Raw genomic sequence first — 6009 nt, 5'->3', positions numbered from 1 at the left:
CTGAGCCGTGAATCCCTTAACTTGCTTGGCAGGGGCGGCTGGGGACAAGGCGGGGGGGGGGGGGGGACGGTGGGGTCGGGCCGGGCGCAGGAGCAGCACCCTCGGGCCGGGGCTGCCGGCGGCCGGCTTCCTCCGTCCGGAGGAGTTGGTGCCTCCCCCCCGCTCCGTTAAAGCGATTAAGATTTCTTTGCTCTCCCTTAGGACGCCCCAGCCCGAGCCTTGGCCAAACCCGGGGGACGTTAGGCAACGCCAAAGACAGAACCCGTTTTTTTTTTTTTAACTCTAGCGCCGGGGGGGGGGGATTTTTGTAGGTGTGCCCCCCCCGCTTCTGTCTGTGTGTGTGGATGTGGATGGGCACAAGCTCTCAGAGAAAAGAAATTTTAGAGTAACAACTAAAGGCTTTCTTGTGCAGTTATTTTAAGGGCTTTGTTCAGTGCCTGAAGGGGGATGCGCCCATTTGTTCAGGCGGGGATTCATCACATGCCCCTTTCATGTGAACCAGAGGTTAACAACCTAATGAGCACTTGGTGAAGAGATGAAGCGTGTAAAGAGCCCGATTTTCCCAAATCCTGCTCCGCTGTCTTGGGGATGTGCTACTCTAACCTCTGCTGGGCTAATAGTCTCCGCACTTCCAGCGGGGAGGCCCCGGGAGGCAGCCGGGTCCAGCCGCGCTCAGGCAGGGCAGCAGCAGCTCGCCAGCCCGCTCCCAATACCCCGCCGGGGAGCCGGGGGCAGAGCCCCGCCGCTACATATGGTGGGTCAAGTCCCCCCATTGTGAGCGTGTAAAAAGGTGTAAAAACTCAATCATCTGTAGCTTTTTTTAAAGGGAGGGCTTACCCTGGATTTGTTGCATAATGGATTGTTAAAAAAGTAGAGGGTTGAATTAAAACTGTTCCCTAGTCACTTTTAATTAGACCACTCTATTTAATTAGCAAAGTTGAAACATGCAATTAAAATTAGCTCAGTTTAGCACATATTAAAGGAAACGGGGACGCGGCTCTGGCTCATATTAAAGCGAGTCGAAGGAGAAATGGCGGAGAAGTTTGAATCTAAGTGAAATGACTCTGTAGAGGCAATTCACCGAGCGACCATCTGTTAGAGCGCTGGCCTTCCTCCCCTTAATTATGAACCCGCTCCTAATGTCTCTGTAATGACCATCCCCTCAACGCTAATGCGTTACACTCGACCGGTGCCATTGGCTGGTGCAACATAATTTGATATATTTATATATATAGAGAGAGAGAGATCGATAGATAGATAGATATATTATATATATGTTATATATACCTCATGTTTTTTGGAAAGCGCGAGGCTGGGCCTTGTGCCCCGGTGGGGACTGCGGGGTGCGGAGCTGCGCTGCATCCAGCGGGGGAGCCGCTGGGGGGGCACGAAGGCACCGAGACGGGAGTATTTAGTGCCCGATTTTGCCACTTTTCCCATATTTCCTTCCACAAATCTCCCTCTCTTGTCTCTTTTCCTCCCCCACTGGGAGCGGGGAAATCGAGTTAATAATGTTGCAAGTACTTGAGAAGTCCGGGCTAACGGGATCTCCGGCTACCTTTCCCCGCTGCAGGATCTGAAGAGGTTGCCTGGACTAGGAGGAATGTGCCTTTTTCTTGGGGGCGGGGGGGGGGGAGGGTAATTTTCATTCTTGTAATATTGGTTTGGGGATAATTACTTTTAATGTCAAAAAGATTTAGTTTAATATCATCTCTATTAGGCTGCTGGGCGGATAATTAAAAGTGAAGATGATAGCAGCAGGGAAACAGATGGCATTTGCTTACTTTGATTCAGTAGGTAAATAATGAAAAAGTCAATGGCAAACCCCCTAGAACAATTGAAACCTTAAAGAGCACTAACATTAGCAGGTACTTACAAACTGTCTTCCGCTAAGAACGAGATGAAAATACACTAATCAAGAACTATATTTCTCTGGGATGCTTCCGGGCGCTGCGCTGCCTCCGGGCGTGTGTGTCTGCCTTCCCCTGCATAGCAGCCAATAGACGGTCTCTTTTTAATTAAGATTTTACTACTGTAATTGGGGGAAGATGCAGCCGCACCGTTGCATGCAGCCCTCTCAAACTTTCGCACAGGGGCAACGACACATAGAAAGCTTTTAGGTTAAACCAAGCGGGAGCGAGGGGAGACACCAACCCTGGGAAGACTGGGGCTTCTTTAAAGGCACCCATCTCTCGTGTTATCGAGCTGACCCACATGTAGGGCACTGACTGCGTCGTGCACGCCGACTTCATGCATTGCTGAAGTCAAGTACGTAGCGGGGGTAATTAAACAGCAAACCGTGGGCACCGAATAACGAAATCCGACTTTTTTCTTTAACGAAGTACCGATGCTTTGTACATATCCCTGGGGGGCTCCCGAGCCCGCCAGCGCGGCGAGCCGGGGCCGGGGGAGGCGGCCGGGACAGCGGCCCCGGCCCGGCAAAGCCCGGGGAGAAAAAGCAAAGAGGCCGGTGCAGCCCTGGGCCCGGCTCGCCGCTTGGCGGGGGCGGAAAGAGCTGCTCGAGCCAAGCGGGGAGCCAGGCAAGTCTCCGGGGGTTTAAAGCTGCTTTTCGCTGGGTTTGGGGAACGGGTTTCTCCTCGCCGGGTAGCGCCGCCGTGTCCTGCTCCAGCTCCCCAACGCACACGCCTGTTACAGTGCAAGCAGTGGCAGCCCGGATACTCTGTTGGCTCCTAAAACAAACATCCCCCTCCCTCCCCCCCCCGCCCTCCCCGCAAGAAAGACACAAGAGCAGAGATGTAGATGAAGATTTTATCGTGCCTCGTCAAACAGAAATGAATCACGCTAGGAGGATGCTGGAGGGGGGAAGGGGGAGATAGCCCCCCCCACTCCCTCACGTACACACTACTCACACACACACACAGACACACACACACACGCACGCACAGAGGCCGGGACAAAGCCGGAGCAAGCGCCTGTGCCGTGTGGCTGCAGGGCGAAGCCCGGCCGCGCCGCTCCGGCCGCCTCGCAGCCCCGTCGCGTTTTGTGCGAGTAAACCCGGTGAGATGTGCGCACTGTTGCTCTCGGTTCACAACCGCTTCAGGACAGTGAAGGCTTCAGGAACAAAGGGAAGAAATGATGGTTATTCAAAGATCACAACAGTGAAAAGTGAGAGTGCAGGATGGGGGGCTTTTAGGTTTCTAAGAAAACAACAACAGCAGAAGTTGGAGCGCGTTTGAAACTGCCCCCTCGAGCGAGCAGCGCTCCGAGGAGGAAAGCGCAGTGTTTCCCTTACATTGCACGAGTGTGCTGAGCCCCAAACCGGGGAGGGGGGCCGGAGTGCGCAGCGCCTCGCGGCCCGGCGCGCCGCGGCGGCGGGAGCGGGGCCGGCGGCGGCCGAGAGCGCCCCGCGCCGCGCAGCGCCCGCGCCTCTGCGCGCCGCCACCTGAAAGAAACGGAGGGTGGGAAACCGTTAAGAGCTTGTGATATATCGGGGGGAGCTTTTGACAAATGTTCTCGACACGTGCTAATGTGCTGCTTATTCTCATAATTTTTTTAATAAAACCCGACTATATCAACGTTGGATTGATACTGTGCGGACTACTTAAAAAGCTATAGGTGAGCAAGTGTTTTGGATGAGGGGGTTTCTGTTGCTGACTTGGAATAAATATCAGAAAGAGGCACCGTGTGTTTATGTGCGCGGCGCGCCAGGATATGGTCTTGTAGCTCTCTACACGCAGTCACGAGAGGCTGCACTGCATAAACACACGGAAACCTGGTGTAATGCGTCTAGCTGGAGATGCCTACACATATTATCTGTTCAAAGCACTAAAAACTTCTACACTGTTTTCAATGTTACTAAAGGGGTGAGTTTCAGAACAGAAATCACTGCATCCCACTAGCTGGTTGATGACCTACTGTTTTTGCCATGGTTGTTTCCAAAATAGATCATTTAAAAACGCCGTTAACGGGAAAGGATAATCCAGCCCTTTAGTGAAGGGCTGAATCGAAGCTGAAAGAAAAGAGAACCGGGGGAATCAGCCTAACCCGTGTTGTGTGTTGTTGGTGATGGCAGGCTGCCTCGGGGGGGAAAGGGGATGGTATTTGCAGAAAAAAAACCCGCAAAACCTAACAAAACTGCCAAGGAGAAGGGGAAAGCTTTTCTCCATGCTAAGCCAACATAAAGCAATATTTTCAATGTTTCTCTTTGAGTCTGATCGAGTTATACGAATTCCCAGTTAAATCAGATCATCTGATTAATTCTCCACGGAGAATACAATTAAAATTAAAATTAAAGCAGATATTTTGACTTCTCGGCTGTATTAAATAAAGGTGTTATAACACCTAAATCACGAGGAGTGGGTGGCAGCTGCACACACACAAAGTCGGCTGAGAAAGAGTTCATTTTGAAAAAAAGAAAAAGTGAGGGGGGAGAAGAACGATGTAAGTGTAAGAAAAATATCCAAGGGTTTGAGGGATCTGCTGCCTTGAGATTGTACTTCTAGTTAACGAAGTACTCCACAAACACAGAAGAACTATTTCCAAAGGAAACGGTCAAACGAGCATCAGTGCGCGGGGCTTCCCCGCGGGCGCCCGGCGTTGCGCTGCCGCGGAGGAGGCCGAGGGGCCGCCGGCACGTTTAAAGCGCAGCGCAGCGCAGCGTTGCCCGTCTTTCCCGACGTCCGACCGGGCTGCGGTACCGTGCCCCAGCGCCGCCAATTGCTTCTGGCACTCGAGAGGCGAATCGCTCAGGAGGCACCTAGCGCGGCCTCTCGTTTTAACTTAGTCTCTCGAGAGAACATCTGAAACAATTTAAACTTGCAGATACTGGAGGTTACACGCTAACAGGTCCGCATGGGCGGTCTAACAATATAGGAATTTCACATCGTTATTCCCAATGAGTTAAGAAAACACAAAACAAAGAACTTTAAAAAGTGATGCGGATGGTGAAGGGCCTTCATGGGGACGGGAGGGGAGAGCTTTCGGGAAGGGAGTCGGCGGTATTTCCCACCAAACCTCCGAAACTGTTACCTCCTCCCAGTGCGAGCTGGTTACCAGGGAAGGTGACGTCAAACCAGGGTGGTTAATGTTAAATCAAAAGCTTGTAGGTTAATATACAGTTACAGCACGAAAGCCTGGTCCTCAAAAATCAGCCCCTTGTTTTTATTGTCCCTGCGGAAACTCGAGAAGGTGCCTGTTGAATATTTAGTCACGCAAACAGCTAGGAACCAACAGAAACAGAGAACTTCGCTTTCTGGGGAGCGAAGGGCTGGCGAGGGATCGTATTTACGACAACGCAACGAAAATATCGAAAATCATACTCACCTCAAATTTCTTCTATTGCAGCAGTGCTTGTAAAATTCACCTGCAGTTGTAAAGTGAGAGAAAAAGAGGGAGAGAGCAAGAAAGCAAGGGAGAGAGAGGGAGAGAAAAAAGGGAAAGAGGGAAAGAGAGAAAGAAAGAAAGAAAAAAGGAAGAATGAATAATAGAAAGAAAGGAGGAAAAAAGAAAAGCAAGAAAGAAGGAATAATAGAAAGAAAGAAGATAAAGGAAATGAAAAAGGGAAAATAGAAATAAAGAATGAAAGAAAGAAAGAAGAAAGGAGAGAGAAAGAAAGAGAGGAAGAGAGAAAGAAGGAAGGAAGGAAAGAAAGAAAGAAAGAAAGAAAAAGGAAGAAAAAGAAAGAAAGAAAAAACATCGTTAGTTTCTGTTATAAAACAAAATCGCCAAGGGGAGGGGGGAGACCATAAATTGAATTGTCACTTTCCCCAGTATATTTTCTCCCACCCTTTTGACAAGTGGCACCTCGTTAAAAAAAAAAAAAAAAACAAATAGCTGGCAAGGCAACTACTAGTTCAACTACATTAAAAAAAAGAAAGAAAGAAAGAAAGGAAAGCCAAACTCTCAGGTAGCGAGAAACCGGACAAATTTTTTGCACGCGCAGACACGCCCGCACCCGCGCGCACGCACACGCACACGCGCGGGTGGGAACGCTTTGCCACGGCCTCGCTCAGTGCAATTCCCGTTCGGGACCCTCCGCGCTCCGCGGCG

General features: G+C 50.6%; 1 long non-coding RNA gene across 1 annotated transcript; it reads right to left on the bottom strand.

Moving 5' to 3' along the window:
* Positions 1–2769: 2769 nt before the first annotated feature.
* LOC138067984 (uncharacterized) lies at positions 2770–6009 on the bottom strand. Its single transcript, XR_011142453.1, has 3 exons — positions 5935–6009; positions 5284–5323; positions 2770–3072 (listed from the first exon to the last, which is right to left on the bottom strand). It is a non-coding gene; the product is annotated as an uncharacterized lncRNA (long non-coding RNA).

Source organism: Struthio camelus, chromosome 8 (genome assembly GCF_040807025.1).
Source record: "Struthio camelus isolate bStrCam1 chromosome 8, bStrCam1.hap1, whole genome shotgun sequence".
NCBI lineage: Eukaryota > Metazoa > Chordata > Aves > Struthioniformes > Struthionidae > Struthio > Struthio camelus.
Note: the sequence above shows the minus strand (reverse complement) of the source record. Positions and strands in the feature narration are given on the sequence as shown.